This window comes from Passer domesticus, chromosome 1 (genome assembly GCF_036417665.1).
Source record: "Passer domesticus isolate bPasDom1 chromosome 1, bPasDom1.hap1, whole genome shotgun sequence".
Taxonomy (NCBI): domain Eukaryota; kingdom Metazoa; phylum Chordata; class Aves; order Passeriformes; family Passeridae; genus Passer; species Passer domesticus.
In genome coordinates this window covers 1,167,429-1,186,320 of record NC_087474.1, presented here as the reverse complement: position 1 = coordinate 1,186,320, position 18,892 = coordinate 1,167,429, and positions in this window count along the sequence as shown.

Genomic DNA, 18,892 nt, shown 5'->3' with positions numbered 1-18,892 from the left:
AAATGAGGAACACATGGATGCAGGAAGTGCTTGGAATGGTGTTATCCTCCATAAACACTCCTGTTAAAGGCAGCTAAAAGTGTGGATCAAGGGAAGATGTCTGAGGGGAAGGATAGAAAATTATCAGCTCATTCACATCCCCTGACCTGCAAGAAGTGATTATAGGTGGCTTAATGCTCCCCAGGCATTTGGATCTCTGTTAAGGATTTCATGTCTTCAAAATTCATGGGGTGGAAGGAAAAGAAATAAAAACCCTAAAGGAAAAAAAAACAAAAACAAAAACAACAAAAAAACCCCCAAAAAACTATAAAAAATAAGTGGTGTGCACTTTTGAAGACAGGTGTGATGTTTTACTGGACAATTTTATGGAGGGGGAAAGGTGATGAGAGCTCATTCTCCTCCTGGTTTTGTTCTGTCACCTTTCCCAGGCCTCTGGCTGTCCTCATTCTAGTCCATGCTCCGTGTGCTGTCACCCCACACACCCCACTGCCTCCAGGTTCTTCCATGATGCCTTAAGGTTTTGCTTTTATGTTTTCAGATTCTGTGCTGCTTTAGTGTGTGGGTCTGGGCTTCACATCAGGGCATGGTGAGCTCTCTGCACAGAGCAGGGAGACAAAACAATTCCTGCTCCAGCTGGGCACCAAGGACAAATGATCCCAATCTCAGCCCAGGAGCACAAACCCTGTGGGCTGGAGAGAGAAAAACAAGCAGGATGGGACTGCAGGGGCTGCAGCTGGGATTGGACACTGAACTGCAATGTGCACATGGAGCAGAGCTGAGCCCAGGGAGAGACCCCGGCAGCGCTCGTGCATTTTGGGACCATTTGGGTTCATCTTGGGTGCAGCCCTGGCTGGGCTCTGGTGCTGCCCAAGGTGGATCCATGGAGGAGATCCTTTGAATAAATCCCTGCTTTATTCTTTAACTCTGTTCATTCTCTGTTCTGGGTCAGCCTGCACAAGGCATCATCCAGAGCTGCTTCCCAGCTGGAATAAGCAAATAAAGGAAATCAGGGCAGAATTTGGGGTGATTTCTCTGTAGTTCCTCAGATAATGAATTACAATTTATTCCTGTGAGTGTCCCTGGGATGGTTGCAACTGCATCTCTGAGGTCCTTTCCAACCGAATCCATCCTGGAATTCTGGGATTCTAATTTAGTGGAGTGGGTGTAGCCTTGAGATGGGATTCTGATGCTCCTGGCACACAGGGAAAAATCCCAAAACAGAAAGATGTAGAGGTTCCTTAGCAGAGCAATTCTGCCCCAGCAGGTTCAGGGACAACCTGCTGCCACAATTCCTGCTAGGAGTGAATCACTGGAGCAGGTCAGATTTGGGATGAAAGGTTGGAAAAAGCTTTGTAAAAAACTCTTTATTAAAAACTTCCCTCTGCTTCTCCCCAGGTGGCAGCAAAGAAGGTGTGTGGAGGTATTAAAGGGAATAAATTGACTGGTGTGGTCTGGGATGAGGGTATCAGGATCAGGGGAGGGGAGAGCAGGATGAGCAAAAACTGGGAAAGGCGAGAGATGGAACAGAGCAGGATAGAAAAGATGGACACAGAAGGGAGAAACCACAGGAGAACGGGAAGTTGGGAAAAGCAGATTATCCCTCTCCTTTGGGCATGGAAGTGTGAAACCAATCCCTATCTGCAGGTAAGGAAGTTATTCTGAGAAAGGGATTGGGGTGAGGATAGACAGAGAGCAGAGCTGGGACATTCCAGACACTGCTGAAACACCACTTAAAAGCTGGGCTGGACAGCCTTGGAATGATGTGAGAGAGCAGGAAAAGGAGATCCAGCCCTTTGGTAGGATGGAGAGAGCACACAGGGAGTCTGCACTAACTCCTGTGATGCTGCACTCACCCCTGGGATGATGCACTCACTCTGGGAGTCTGCACTCACTCCCAGGCCCTTCATCACCACAAAGATAGGGATGAGCCAGAGGAGGCACCATGGGAGAAACCCAATTCCATGATTAATTGGCTGAGGAGAGCTGCCTCTGAGTCATGTCAAGATGAATGGCTTGGCTCTGAAAGCACAGCGCGGGGAACCTGGAAACAGCCTGCAGACACTGGACGAGATGTTTCCAGAAAGCAAAGAGAATTTATCCAGCACGGAGCAAGGGAGTGATGTTTGAACAGGGAAATGGTGAAAAATTGCTGGAGTAGGAGCCACTGGAGATGGGGCAGGGTGCTGGTGGGAATGGCAGGATTTGAGCTGGCGTCATTACTTGGGAAAGGTTGGAATAATGAGAAACAGTTATTTTGTGGTCTGGAAGGAGAGAGAAGACCGTTGTTTATTGGGGTTATAAACCTTACCTGTGGGAAGGAGTTGATGCTGCAGAGCTCTGGGAAGAATAAACAGGGAAGTAATAAATGGCTTCCCAGATAAGAAGATCTGAGAACACACTGGAATCACAGAATCACAGAATCATTAAGGTTGGAAAAGACCTTCAGGATCATCAAATCCAACCGTCAGGCTGGCACCACCACCATGTTCAGCACTAAACCACATCCAGACACGTGCCACATCCACGTGATTTTAGAACAATTCCAGGGATGCTGACTCCATCACAGAATTCAGAGAATTCACAGAATTCCCAGAATTACCAAGTTGGAAGAGACCTTCAGGACCATCGAATCCAACCCAGCCCCAACAGCTCAACTCAACCCTGACACCCAGTGCCACATCCAGGCTTTGTTAAACACACCCAGGGATGGGGACTCCATCACCTCCCTGGGCAGCCATTCCAGAACTTTATCAACTTTTGCATGAAAACTTTTTCCTGATATCCAGCCTGTATTTCCCTGGGTGCAGCTGGAGGCTGTGTGCTCTGGTTGTGTCAGTGCTGCTGGAGAAAGAGCCCAGCCCCAGCTGAGCACAGGCACCTTTCAGGAGCTGTGCAGAGTGAGGAGGGCAGCCCTGAGTCCCCTTTTCTCCAGGCTGAGCACCCCCAGCTCCCTCAGGGGTTCCTCTCAGGGTTTGTGTTCCCAGCCCCTCTCCAGCCTCGTTGCCTCCTCTGGACGTGCTCAGTGTCCCAAGGTCCTTCCCAAACTGAGGGGTCCCCTCACTTCCCCAGGCCCCTGTTCCAGTGCTTGACCACCCTTTCTGTGAGGAAATGTTTCCTGAGATCCAATCTAAACCTCTCCTGGTACAACTTGGGGCCATTTCCTCTCCCGTCACTTGTTCCCTGTGAGAAGAAACCAATCCCCACCTCACTGCAACCTCCTGTCAGGGAGTTGAAAGATGTTGGACAAAGCCGTCAGCTCTCAACAGTCTCTCCACTGTTTTGGGCTGTGTCAGAGTGGGATGCTGCCACATTAAAAAACAAATAATAGCTTTGTTCTTTAATTAAATCCTTAATTAAGGATTTACAGCGATCTTACTGACAAAAAATTTCCAGATTCCAACAGATTTTCACTATCCCAACATAGGTGATCACTAAATTTTTAATTAACATCTGCCTTGGCTCTTATAAAATGCATTTTTCTGTCTTAAAATACGCTCCTTCCTCTTGGATGCCTTTGCTTCAAGGACTCCATTTTCCACTTTCACCTTCGGGGAGCTGTTAGTCGTTAAATATCCGTTATCATTTAAGTTATCAGCACAAAGAGAGCTTGGCACTGAGCAAGCTGAGATAGTTTGGGTTGTTATCAGGCAGCTGAGATAACCTGGTGGTGGAAAAGAGCATTATCCTGCTACTGGAACCAAAGGGCAGCGGGAAGCCTGGGAATACCGTTGGGTGTAAAGGAGTTTCTTTGGAAATCCTGGAGGAATTGTGGAAGCCCCAGCAAAGGAATTGCTACTTCTCTCACATTAAGTAATTTGTTAACTAATATAAAAAATGTGAGACGTGCAACTCTGCAAAACAGGACAACAATAAATTTTCTTTTGCTAATGGGTAGACATGAGTGTAAAAATTGGGGAAGAAGGGATGGGGAAGAGCAGGATGCCCGTCAGAGGATGTTGAGGGTTATCCATAAGCTGGGACGTGTGTTATGATACGTCAGGTTTCAGCTTTTCTATTTTTCAGATTCTGTGTTTCTTCAGTGTGTGGGTCTGAGCTTCACATCAGGGCATGGTGAGCTCTCTGCACAGAGCAGGGAGACAAAACAATTCCTGCTCCAGCTGGGCACCAAGGACAAATGATCCAAATCTCAGCCCCAAGAGCACAAACCCCGTGGGCTGCAGAGAGAAAAACAAGCAGGATGGGACTGCAGGGGCTGCAGCTGGGATTGGACACTGAACTGCAATGTGCACATGGAGCAGAGCTGAGCCCAGGGAGAGACCCCGGCAGCGCTCGTGCATTTTGAGACCATTTGGGTTCATCTTGGGTGCAGCCCTGGCTGGGCTCTGGTGCTGCCCAAGGTGGATCCATGGAGGAGATCCTTTGAATAAATTCCTGCTTTATTCTTTAGCTCTGTTCTGGGTCAGCCTGCTCAAGGCATCGGTTGGAACACGGATGGATCTGGGATGTGGATCCGGCGTGGGAATGTGGTTCTGCTTAACTGCACACGTGTGTGCACATGTGGGAGCAGCACAAATCCGTGTGAGCGCACGATATCCGCAATCCCTGGAATCTCACGGGAGCACCGCCAAGGAACACTCACCGCCAGCTCACAGGACCTGCTCCTCCAGCTCCTTCTGATCCAGGGGAGAAGCCGGGATTCCAGATGCAAGTCTCATCCCTCTGTTTTGGAAAAAGGCTGTGGGGATGGTTTCTGTCACTACTGGCATGGACAGAAAACAGAATAAAAACGTAGGAAGGATTCCTCAAGGAATGCTTGATGTTGCTCACTGTCAGCAGAGCACATAATATTAATAATAAAAAATATTTTAACTCAAATTGAGTTTATGGACACCCATTGCTCCAGATTGAAGTTTTAGGAAGGATATAGAGAGGGATTAATGAAGAAAATCTTAGGTAATGGCTGTGACACTGAAAAAATTCAAAATTCCTGAAATTAATTTGATGCTGGGGAGTTCATCAAAATAAGATGAAATAAAGATGACTCCTGATTTATAATAGGATTTAAAATTTAAAATTTGTATTTAAACTCCAAAATAAAGATGAGCTAAAGATGACTCCTAATTTCACAAGAATCAAAGGTTCCATCTTGAAATTTTCTGCTGTAAGAGTCCTACAAATGCAGATAAAAATGTTGAAGGAAGAAGACTTTTATTTCTTTTTTTCAGTCTAAAATATCAGAGATTATTTTCATCAATACTTAAACCCCAGAAATAATTTAAAGAAATGTATTTGTTTTCTTTGACTTTTGCTAGAAATCTCGAAGTATTTCCTGAGTGGTTTTTCCTGTTGTTTGAATATTCTTTAGCTCCAGACTGAAGGGGAAAAAAATACCCAAACAAAACCAAATCCAAAAAATTCTCTCTTTCCAAATTCCCAGTCAATCTTCATCACGAAAAACAGAGATAGAACGCAAATCTGACTTCCAGCAGTTGTTGGAGCTTCTGGTGTTACAAAATTTCCCTCTCTGATTTGGAGTGAAGCGAGAACGTGGCAACAAGTGAATGTTGGAACATGTGCTAGCAAGTCTGAAGCTCGAGGAAAAACTCATTCCTAAGCATGGATTACACATGGGAGAAGATTTTATCTGGTGCAGGAGCTGGTTGAGAAATCACAGGGAAAAATCATTATGGCAAAATATGGAAATGCTTTGAAGAAAAGAATTTATTCCTAAATTTTCGTGACAGTTGAGGTGGTGGTGAGGATTAGAGAGAAATAATAGAGAGAAGCAATAAATCATTTCAAATACATTGTGCGTCTGTGGGTTTCTCACATTTGTGGTGGAACACTCTGGATTATCCCACCCTGCCTTGCTGGTTTTTAATGGAAAATGTTTGCTAGGTGGTGTTTCCTCCTGCGTCAGAAGGAAAAGTGCCTTTGTAAAACCTCAAATGCTTTTCTGAGGTTAGGACACCCCGGGATTGAGCTCCAACCCAATATTTTCAGTGTTCAGAGATAATTTGTGAAGATCCTGCAGCAAAACCAGGCCAGAGCCTTCTCCAGACCATGCTGGTGGGACATGGAGGGACAGGACAAGGAGGAATGGCCTTAAATGGAAGGAGGGGAGATTTAGATGGGATATTGGGAAGAAATTCTTCTCTGGGAGGATGGGGAGGCTCTGTGAGAGCTTTCCCAGAGCAGCTGTGGCTGCCCCTGGATCCCTGGAATTGTCCAAGGCCAGGCTGGACAGGGCTTGGAGCAGCCTGGGACAGTGGGAGGGGTCCCTGCCCATGGAAATGGATGATCTTGAAGATCCCTTCCAACCCAACCCACTGAATATTTTTGTGAGTAAGATGAATTGTTACAGTATTTTTCCATGAGTAATTGTTTAGAAAAGCCTTTTTTCTTTATGTTTCATAACAGTCATTTAAAATAACAACCACTGCCATTCTGCAGTTGTTATCTCAACCTGAAAATATAAGTGGGGAAAAGTGTGTAGGAAAGAGATGAATTTATTGCAGATTTTAATCCAGTAATGAACTTTGAGGAGCACAAATTCTATTTTGAATTAAAGCCAGGAGAGATTTCAGAAATAAAATCCAAGTGTTTGTTCTTCAGCAAATTTTAAGTTGAAAAAAAAATCCCCCCAAAATAAAGTTTTTTAAAATCCCTCCCTGACTTTGCAATTTCGTTGTTATTAATTTTACATGAGGTGTCACATGTGTGGAACAGTAACTTCATGCTCTAATGTGTCAAACAGAGAAAGCAGAAATAAAACATTTCCCTTGATTGGAACAAGATGTTTCCCTTTTCATAAATATTTTTCTGCTGGCAGTGTCAAAATGTGACAATTCCACGCTAATAAAATGAAATATTTCTCTGGTTCTGAACAGTATTTTCCTTAAATTAGTGTTGTTTTCATATGACATCTTGGAATTCTCGTGTTCATGGCTGGTTTAAGAACAGCTCTTGGAATTTAGGTGGGACTGGTCTCACCTGATGAGGGCATCTCCCCTCCAGGGGCCTGTCTGTGGACTCAATAAAATCTAAATTAAATCCAGCTAATTGCAAAGAAAATAAATCCAACCAATTGGTTAAATCCAATATAAAAATATCCTTTTTTTTAATCCACCAGTAATTTTTGGCATTGATAAGTAGACCTGTTTTGAAATTAAATGCACCCTGTGCAATCTTCAGGTCTATATTCAATTTTGTTTTAATTTTCCTTTCTTTTTCATTGTCTTTTTAATGATGACTTTTTCTGTGAATCTTTACTGGAGAGTTTCTGAATTAAAACTCAGTGGTCACTATTGATCCACTGAATATATTTCCAATAGAATTCCAATTCCAAGGATCCCACTGGCAATAAACCATAAAGACAGAGAAATTTTTGTCTAGGACAAAGCAAATCTTGTTTTCCCTCTACAGAAGTTAAACCAACTCATTTTTTCCGTGGAATTTTGGAGTGGACTAAAATCTTGCAGGGCAACAATTTAAGACCAACCAGGAGTTGCCAGAATTTACCTGTGCTGGACTCCGTGCCCAACTTTCCTCTGGAAAAGGTGAGGGATTAATTTTATTCCTTGAAACCCAACTGTAAACAGCAGAACATGGACGTGATGGGACGGATCCTTGTGCCCTAAAGTCTTCCCATGGATTCCAGCAGTTTTGGGACATTCTAACCTGGAATAGCTCCCAAATGGGATGGGAGCTGGAGCTGACCCCATGTCTTCTCTGTTGGATTTTGGGACCATCCCCAAGACTTCCTTCCCTTCTCTGTGGTCCAAAGGAGAATTTCAAATAATGACTTGAAGAATCTCCTGAGCCCAATGGAAATAATAATATTAATAATAAAAACAGACCCCTAAAATAATAAAAATTAAAATAAATAAAAATAAAAAATATTTTAAAATAAAAATAAATAAAAATAAAATAACAACAACGATGATGACAGCACAACAGCAACAGCAGCAGTAATAATAACAATAACAATAACAGCAAATAATAATAATAATAATAATAATAATAACAATAATAATAATAATAATAGTAAAGTAGCTCCTTGTGGAACATGCTGAGTCCAGGGAGGCAGCCCAAAATGCCAGAGTTTCCTCCACGATACAGGAGATTTGGCAGCAGGACTGGAATTCTATCTCATTCCAGACAGGGAAAATAACCAAAACCAGGAGGTTTTTCATGGAACAAATGGGAACCATGTGACCAAGTCACAATGGAAAAAGTGGAGCTGCTTTCAGCTCCCTAAGCCCTGACACTTCTTTTTGATTTAACCACAATAATCTAAGTGGAAAATGAATAAATGTCTTTTTTTTTTTTTCAGTAAATCTGTGCATGAGCGAGAACAGGAACCAGAATAAAAGCTTTTCATGACATAAAATTCGTGTGTTTGGATCTCTGACAACATTTTCCTTCTCTTATTTTTTATCATTATGATTACGTCCGGTTGCACCATTTATTTCAGAAAACAAAATATTTGAAGACAGGGAACCTGCCTGGAGTTGCTAAGCCTGGAGTGAAAGCCCAGTTCTTAACAGGATGACCTGAAGCATGATGTATTTATTTATTTTTATGAGTTTTAAACCAAATATTTGAGAAAGAAGGATTTGCCCAGCGGTCGCTTGGGCAAGGCTCCTGCCTGTTGAAATGAGAGTGGTTGAGCACAAAATTTCAACCATATGCCAGCAGAAGAAATTAAATGGGATAAGATTGGGTGTCATAGCTGTCATTTTTTGGAGGGAAAATTAATGTCAGGAATAACCCCTGCAGCCTCATTGGTGTGTTTTTGTGTACCTGACTGAGCCAAAGCCTCAAGGAAGAATTAGTTCACCTGACAATGGATGTTATCTCTTAGACAATGTCTTTTTAGACAAAAAAAGAGTAATTTTGGAACACTGGTACAGCAGTGACTGATGACAATTCATGACTTTGGAATTTGATTGGAAAGAGAAATTTCCCTGAGACCTCATTTCTAGGGAGAAGGTACTGCCTGGCATGCTTATAGGAAGAGATGATATTCAGATAATGTTCAAAAACCCCCCATATTTATCACTATAAATCTTGCCTTGCTTATGACTTAACCCATCAAAGCTATGAAACCACTCCTGCTGTATCTATTTTATGTCCAAATTCCAGCTTATTCCCTAAATAATAAGGATGCACAAGTAGAAAGCCACAAAAATTAAAATGCTCTAACAGACACATTGTCCTGGAGGTGGAGGAGAAAGCTCTAAAGTTCAGCCTCCACTCTGTGCCAATCCCAAATGCAAAAAAAATCCAATTTTTATTGCCAGAGACTTCTAAGATCCCTGGGCCAAACCAGTAAAGGTAGATCCCATTACTGGAAATGATCCTCATCTGTTAAAATTGCTGCCACGGAGGGTCTCCATTGCCTGGGAGACATCCAGTGTTTTCAGGCATCCTGGTGCCACCTGCCCTGACCTTCCCAGTGGGTAAAACCCACTCTGAAGTGGGGAATGTGGAGCTCAAAGGGTCCAGGTGGAAGGAAAAGAAGCAACAGTGACCAGAAACAGGAAGGGAGATGGAATTATTCTTCTGGGAAGGACAAGCAGGGAAGCAACGCAGTGACTTCCCAGAGAAGAAGATCTGGGCACACACTTGATTCAGGAAATGGTGGAATTGTTAAGGTTGGAAAAGAAACCCTTAAGATCATCAGATCCAACTGCCAGCCCAGCTCTGCGTGTCTTCAAGTGCCACATCCACTCATTTTTTGAACACTTCCAGGGATGGTGATCCCACCACTGCCCTGGGCAGTCTGTTCCAATGTTTACAACCATTTCTATTCTTTTTTTCCCCTGCTACTATCCGATTTAAACCTTCCCCCGTGCAATTTGAGGCCTCTTGTTACCTGGGAGAAAAGACCAACCCCCACCTCCTCACAGCCTCCTTCCAGGGAGTCCTAGGGAGCAATAGGGTCCCCCCGAGCCTCCTTTTTTCCAGGGTAAACACCCCCAGCTCCTTCAGTTGCTCGTCACAGGACAAGTTTTCCAGCCCCCAAATTAAGGAAAACCTCTGGGTCTGCAGACAGAAGAGATGTTAGTGTGGCTTCCCATTTATTCAGACTGAGAAAAGCTGGGAACACAAAGAGTCCATCGCAAGGGAAAGAAATTTTGGACAAAATATTTTCCCCACCACCTGAAGGACAATAGAACATCTGGAAAGTGCTACCAGCCTATTCATGCAGGAATAAAGCCTGGGAATGAGGTTTGGAAACCAACTGGGTGCTCTGGGAAGTGCTGGGGGAGTGCTGAGTGGGTGAATCAAGGTGAGAGAAGTGATAAGGAGAAGCTCACCAAGCACAAAGGACATTTTAGCTTTTCATGACATAAAATTCATATGTTTGGATCTCTGTACAACATTTTTCTTCTTTTATTTTTTATCACTATTATTAGGTCTGGTTGCACCATTTATTTCAGAAATACCTGCTTGTCGGTGGTAGGTTGGAATGACCTTTTCCCTCTCCTTGCTTTGCCAGGTCCTGAGGCCAACAATTTATTTAGAGGCTTTATCCATTTCAAAATCTTGCTGTGAAGGTGTAGAACCTTTTATAAGACATTCACATTAAATGACACCAAGCTTGGCATCCTCTTCTGCCACCTGTCACAGGGGCAGCACTGCAGGGACCACCCTCAACCTTCCAAAGTCTGGGAATGACAGACTGGGGGGAAAAAATATGCCCAGAGTAGAGACAGCAGAGCTAGGAAACATCTTTTCCATAAATACCTGCCTGTTGTGAAATCTTAGCCAGCAGAAATAAATTCCATGTAGAGCAGCAGAGTCTCTCTTGGCTTCACGGGGTGAGGTGGGGGGTCCAGTTCATGGCAGCTGAGCACCAGGTTTGGATCTTCCAGTGGGATAATTCTCACTTAACGAGCAGTTTGATGTCCATGGAACACTCCCATTTCCAAAACTGAAACCAGGTTTGATTAGGAGGGGAACAAGGCTTTCATCTCTGCCGGTCAGTGGGGCCCAGTCCCCAGGAGCCAGGATCACTCTGATTATCAGCCCTGGGGTTTGCTCCTCAAATGCTTCCCTATTGAAGCTGAAGGCTCTTGGACAAAAGAAGATTTTCCTGCTCAAGATTTTGTTCCAGATCCCAAAGTTTGTCGTAACTCCCGGCAGTTCCTAATGGAATAAAGAAGTTTTGATTCATGGCCCTCATTTGGCACAAATAATTTTCAATAGCCTGTGTTCTGTTTGTACCAGATCAAGCTTTTTGCCATGATTTCACAGAATTGAATGGGAAAGAAATTCCCATTGACTGGACTGGCAACATAAAATATCACATTAATTTCTTAATACCTAATTAAGACTATTCTGTCAAATAAAGCTTTATTTTTGGCATAGTACTCCTCATGTTAATTGTACTCATTAAGATTGGGAAGAATTCAACACAAACTTTATTTAATAAAGACCCAGGGTTTGGGTGGGGCTCAGGGGCTGATGTGGAATTTCCTGGCATAAATTGCTTTCTAGGTGTCCTTGGAATTTTCAGCCTGGATCAGATCCATTTCATGTGGCCAGTACTTGCCTCCGACATTGATGGATTCAGGAAAAGTCCAAGTCTAAATTATTTGGGGTGTGTGTGATAAATCACCCTCTATGCCTAGTTTGTGAGAAACACTCATTTGTTAAAATTTTAGAAATTCTCCTCCTTATAGCTCAGGTTGTAACAATCTGTGGGTTTTTTTTTTTTTTTTCAATTTAAGGAAGTCCTTGGCTGAATTTCTGTGGAATTGACCACAATGGAAGTCAGAGGATCATGGAGTTGTAGACTATGCTGAGCTGGAAGGGATCCACATGGATCATTGATCCAAATCCTGGCCCTGCACCCCAACAATCCCACCCTGTGCATCCTGGGATGTTATCCTGGAGCTCTGGCAGCCTTGGGAATGTGCTCATTTCCTGGGGATCCTGTTAAGTGCCCCAGCATCCTCTGAGGGAAGAACCTTTTCCTGAAATCCAACCCAAACCTATCCTGACACAGATTCAGGCCAGCTCCTGTCACTGCTCAGCAGAGGAAAGAGCTCAGTGCTTGTTCTCTCTTCGCTTCTCCCAAAATCTTCACTCAGACAGACAGGAAAAGTGACCTAAATCTCCATCCATGAAACTTTTATCCAAATGACCCACGAAAGGCAGCTCCAGTTTCCGTTCTGAAATGGTTTCACCAAGCTTGGATCAGGAGTTTTCTCCTGGAGAGCTTATTGCAGTCCCAGACATGGGGAATCCATAAAAACCTCCCTCCTTTATGGATTATTTGCTTCTTTTTTGCCAAGGTGGGGATTAAATGTGCCAGATGCTATTTCATGTTGGGACTCAGATGTTTATCAGTTCTTATCGCTGTCACACTCTCACAAACCCTGAGTTCTGCAGCACTGCACTCTGACAAACTAAAAATGGAGCCCCATCTCTCTCTGCAAGGTCTTTGAAGGATCAACTGTCCAATTAAGAAATGACACCTCAATTATTTTCACTTTTAACCCAATAACCAACAACCCGTGGCTGCAATGGGGACTTTTTTATCCAATTACACAAAACCACCCAAACCCATGGAGAAGAAGGGGAAAAAGGAGAAGGTGAAGAAGGAGGAGAAGGAGAAGGAGAAGGAGAAGGAGAAGGAGAAGGAGAAGGAGAAGGAGAAGGAGAAGGAGAAGGAGAAGGAGAAGGAGAAGGAGAAGGAGAAGGAGAAGGAGAAGGAGAAGGAGAAGGAGAAGGAGAAGGAGAAGGACAAGCCTCCACCCCAAAACCTCCATCTTCCTTTATCTATATTTCTATATTCTAAACCCTTAAACTCTGAGTGTCCCACCCTGTGATATCACACACTTCTATTCAAACTCCACACCCACAATCCCAGTTCTGTCATTCCATTTTGGAAGCTTCTCCACGGCCTCAGGTCCATGCAGTGTTCTCTTGGGGGTCAGTGCCTGGCAGCACAGAAAGTCTGGAATTCTCAGCAGCCAGGGTTCCAACACTCCTTCCCTTTGGTGCCATAGATCTGGAGCATTCCCTCGTGGAGAAGTGACATCGAAGGTAAACAGCAGCTTCATCTCCCCAAAATGAAAACCGAATGTTCTCCCTTCACATCAAAGAGCCAAGAGTTGAAGAGTCCCAGACTCCGGGACATGAGCGTTCAACTCCAACATAAAAACCTCATTAGCACATGAAAGTGTTACATAAACATGTTTGCATTGTTATTTACTGAGTGGCCCAGGAATGCTTTGTACCACTTAATCAACTCAAGGGCTCGAGCAGCAGGAGGAAATGGCTTTGCAATAATGAAAGACAAAGATTCCAGATCAAATGGAAGTGAAAAAGAACAAATAATCCTCTAGAAACAACAACTAAAGCCCCAAATCCATCCAAAACTCTGTATAAAAAAAAAAAAGGCAGCCTCAAAACAGCTGTCTAGAAATGAAACTTGTAATTGTTTGGGATGGCTGCTTTGGAATTACATCTGCATTTTAATTAATATTTCAGTTATTGAAAACTTTGAACTACCCTGCTCATGCTTTCAGGTCATGAATGTGAATCACCAAGGGGGCTGGAGTTTCAGGCAGAAAACAGATCCTAGAAAGGGTTGAAAAGAAATTTCTTCATCAGGGCTTTTCCTTGGAAGGTTGTAAAATTCCTGACAGTAAAGGCAGTATGGGTTATACCAATGGGAAAGAGGATTTGGGCAGGATTCTGAATGTGAGGAGGGGAAAAAAGAGGATTATTTTGCAAAAAAAAAAAAAAAAAAAAAAAAAAAAGAAAGAGATTTGTTTAATTATGAGCAGCTGACAGGCAAGACCCTTTAGTTGCATGTCATCCAAAGCCTACATGGGCTGTTTTCATTTAGAGCAGGAAAATTGCAAGAATGAGGCTCTTTTCAATCCATCTTGATAGGAACTTTTTTAAACAGAACTTTTAGAGTATGGTGACGCTTCAAAAATTATTGTCACTGAAGTACTCTGAGAACTGAGATGAAATTGGATCAATCCCAGCTGTGGTGTTTTTGTGAAGCTCCTGTCAATTCCTCGATGTCCACAATTCCTGTCCTTGGGAGACATGGAAAGACACTCCATCGCTGGAAGGAAATCACCCTGGAAAATATTTCTTTTTTTCTGGTTCATCTGTGGAAGACACAGTGGTAACCATGTGGGAACAGGGCTGGGAAGGGTCTGGAGCCCCAGGAGAGGATGAGGGAGCTGGGAAAGGAGCTCAGCCTGGAGAAAAGGAGGCTCAGGGGGGACCTTGTGGCTCTGCACAGCTCCTGACAGGAGGGGACAGCCAGGGGTGTCAGGCTCTGCTCCCAGGGAACAGGGACAGGAGGACAGGGAACGGACTCAGACTGGGTCAGGGCAGGCTCAGGGTGGGCGTCAGCAGGAATTCCATTCTAGAAAGGGTTATCCAACCCTGGGCAGTGGTGGAGTCCCCATCCCTGGAGGGATTTAAAAGCCCTGTGGATGTGGCACTTGGGGACATGGGTCAGTGGTGACCTTGGCAGTGCAGACTTGATGATCCCAGGGATCATTCCCAACCCAAATGATTCCAGGATTCTCTCTTGACGTGCCTGCTCTCCTTCAGAACATCCAGTAACCCCATTTTGGCTGATGGGATGATCTCAGGCCATGGTGACCATAAACATTTTGAGGGTAAGTCAGGCACAGCCTCCAATAAAAGAAAATTCTGCTCCCTTCTCTCAACACTTCTGTGATTTAAACCAGGCCTAAACTCTGAAGGAAGTTCTCAGGAGCAGCTATAGCTCAGAATATGATCTGCAACCTGACAGTCACCAAACTCCACAGATTTTAATATTTTTTTTCTTCAAAAAATGTTGCTATTCTCTTTTTTGTTTTGCTTTCAGTACTTCTTTGACATTTTGCCTCCTGGTTTAAGTTACCACCAGAAAACAGCAGATTGTGATTCACTGGGGCTAAACTTCAAATTTGATAGATCATTGCTCACTGTAAGGCAGAGAAGTGACTTTTATTTAAATCAGCTGTGGAATCATGGTGACAAACGTAAACAACCCAAAATAAAGTCAGATTTTATGAGTGAGGCTGTTCTTGTAAAATTTTGGAAACCATCAGGTGAGAACAGACTGAAATCAATTTGCAGCTGATTCTGTGGTGTGGATGCATTGATGAGACAAGCTGAAATTATGGAAAACATCCTTTAAATCTGTAGGGAGTCAATCTTCCATTCTGGATACAGAGAATATTTTTATCTAGGGAAGATCAACAAGGCAGAAGTGAAAATCTGATCCCTGTTTTATACAAGGAAATTTCACCTGCCCTTTTCTGAGCACAGACAACAAGAATTCAGCAAAATCCTCGCACGGAGTGAGGAACACACACTTGTGTGTTATCCCAGGAAAAATTGCTTCCCACTGGGCAGATCCAAAGACCTGGAGAAGCTGATAAAACTCAGATTCTTCTCTGAGTTTTTTGGCCTGGCACCACTGGGTGATCTACATTTGGTTGTCACACAGGATTGCTGTGTTGGTCACGGTGAGCTCAGGTCTGGTCCCACTGCCATGGGCAGAATTGAGTATTTAAGCCCAAAAGTTGAGGTTTTAGGCCCAAAAGTTGAGGTTTTAAGCTCAAAGTCAATAGCCCAAAGTCCTGTCACCTCAAATTCTTGGGAATCTGGAGGTGTGTGCTGCAATTAGGGGTGCAGAACAGAAACTTAAACTGAAAAACTGAAGTATTATTACAAAAACCAAGGTCTGCCCAGCTGCGTCCTTCATCCAAACGCTGACAAACACGAGGAGGGATTCCCACCACATCTGTGCTGTCTCTGGGAGTGAATCCACAGAATCCAAGGCTTGGAGAACATGGGCTGCTGCTCCTCTGTGAGCTCCATCACACACCACTGGTGCTACTGGTCAGCTCTGGGAGCCTCCCCTCTGATAGCCCCTTCTAGTGATGCATTTTTTGGGGAGGTCCCACCTTTTCCCATGTGGAAAAGGGATTTTCCCTTTTTTTTCCCCCCCTTTTTTCCCCTTTTTTTTTTTCCTTTTTTCCCCCAATTTTTTCCCCATTGTTCCAATTTTTCCCTCTTTTTTCCCCTTTTCCCCCCCCATTTTTTCCCATTTTCCCACCTTTTCCCCACTTTTTCACATTTGTGGCTCCATCCTCCACGTGTCCCATCACCGAGCATCCAGCCAGGCACTCTCATCTTCAGGAGTGTTCTCCATGATCCTTGTGGGGCACTTCCAGCTCAGGAATTCCATCCTCCTCTCCCAGGATGAAGTCAGTGGAGACCAAGCCTTGTCCTCCTCCTTGCTGGCTGTTGGTCACTCAGGTGCCCATTTGTCCCCACATCTGACACTGATCTAAGCCCAAGTGGCTACAAAAACACGACATCCTCCAGCCCCACACACGCACAGATGGCTTTGAAGTCCTCCAGGCTTTCCTTCTGATTTCTTCCCTGTGTTTTGGTTTGGGTTTGCTGCTCCTTTTTATTGTTATTTTGTTTAGACAAACCTTTTCCAGGCACTGTGTTCTTTGTTATCCCTGTGGGAGAGGGACAGTTGTTTTTTCACCCCTTCCACAGCAATTTTTTTTTTCCAGGCACTGCCCTGATATGGAATTTGCACATGTTTGAAGCAGAAATAAATGATTAACATTTTTTTTCCCTTCTCCCTTTTTTTGCCCCTTTCTTGGAGCTGGATGAAGGTAAGAACACGGCATCCTTTCCTACAGCCATCATGTGCAAGCGATTACAGAGTTGCCCTTAACTTGTACCATATCCCCAGTCAGCCCTAATAAAAAAGACACAAGAAATACGAATTCCACCAGATTCCTGTATGGAATCAATCCCTGCTGTGTTGTTAAAACAGCAGAGGAAATTTGGTGTTGAAAGAACGGGAATTCAGGGGGGGAAAAGCCACTGGATAAATCAGGCTTCTAACACCAGAAAGACAAACCTATACTAGATAAAATCTTATCACAAGTGCTGCCCCTGTTCTATGGACCGGACACAATATTTGAATAACTCTGCTAACTCCAGGATTGAAAAGAGTAAAACCTTTAAAGAAATATCCATTAAAAGGGTTCCTGCATGTGGAAATGTTGGAGCCTGGATGGACAAGGATGAAACTCAGCTTCAAGGTGAAGAGCTTGGATGCTGTGAAATGAGTTTGGACTGATTTCAGTTCACTTTGTCTGTGTAGTCACCCCCTAAAATCACTGTAGAGGAATAAATTTATCCAGAAAGGGATTTATTCTCCCTCTCAGGATGGGAAATAACTTGTGTCTCTCTTTACCTCCAAAGCCAAGCTGGATGATTGAGGTTTAAATAATTAAAATTAGGTAAAAAACATATTCACAGATATTTCTGATGTTAAATGCTCCCTGCAACAGAGCCAAGATCTCTTTCCAGGATTTTAGAGGTGCTGCTCAATATCATAATCATGATTCCATCCTTTTTCAGCCAAAACTCAGGTGGTCTGCAAACATCCAGGATCTCTGGAAATTGCCACAGAATTACACAATCATAGTTTGATGATCTGAGAGGTCTTTTCCAATTTAATGATTCTGTGATTCTCTGAAAGGGACATTCCTGTGAAAGGAGGAACTGAGCAGGGGAAAGGGAGTCACAACCCCAGGATTACCAGTGGCTACATAATTATGTAGGAATATTTTTGGGAAGAAGATCCCAAAATTAGGAATGCATGTTAGATGATGTGGGAAGGTGAGTGAGAGGTAGCTGTGACTCTGAAATTCAGAGAAGTGAGGAATGTGCAGCACTGACTGGCTGCCAACAGAAGATTTAGTAACCATTCCTGTTCCTGATTCCCCGTCCCTGAACCAGAGGATATCTGGAATTGGTGCAGGAATGAAAAGAGCTGTAATAAGGTAATTAGGAATGGGAGCAGAGCATTGGTTGTATTTCCTTTTCTAACCTAGCCAGGAAAATTATTTCCTAAGATTTGCCAATCTTAGATCTTCCTGGTTCCCTGGATGTCTGGTGAACCCTGAGAATATCCTGAGTCAGAAGGAACCCACAAGGATTCCAGCTCCAGGCTCTGCATAGGAAGATCCCCAAAATCTCACCTTGTCCAAATGTTCCGGGAGCTCTGGCAGCCTTGGGAATGTGCCCATTCCCTGGGGAGCCTGGGCAGTGCCCACCACCCTCTGGGGAAGAACTTTGTCCTGATATCCAACCTAATCCATCCCTGGCACAGCTCCATGCCGTTAATTTTTATTTAAAAAACATTTAACTCCCATTTTCCAGGTCCACACAGTGCTTGAGGGATCAAAAATAATCAAGTAATTTGCAGGGTTTGGGAAAGTGCTGGTGTGTGGAGCAGGCTCTGGGATGCTGGGAAGGGTCAGATTTTCTACAGGATGAGGAATCCCAGAGGATCCCATAAGGGGAAATTCACCCCAATGCCTGACCCAACACCTAAATCTTGCACAACTTCCCTTTTTTATATTATATTGCATATTAACATCAACCTGTAAATTCTTGTTGGTCAAAACTCTCATCCTCAAAAAAAAAAAAAAAAAGAAAAGAAAGAGGAAAATCCACAAAATTCCTTCCTGGAGAATTTCCTTTGGTCTGAAGCTCCTTTTTCTCAGGATAAACACCAGTCTGGCTCTCCTGGTTATTCCCATATTCCCATTATTTTCATCTGTAAGCAATTTCAGCCATAGGATGGAGAGGAGATGAAATGTGCAAAGCATAAAGTCACTCAAGTGTCCCAAAACTGTGACATTCCCTTCAAATGAGTGGCCTTGGAGAACAATTCCTTTGGTTTATGACGATCCCAAGGATTTTCAGCTCCCTGCTCCCACACTGCAGCCATGAGGAACAAAAATCTGGTTTATATGAGACCAGCATTTCTCAAAAAACAGATTTCAGATTTTCTCTGGAAGTCCCACCAGATATAAATTCTGAAATTATGAGA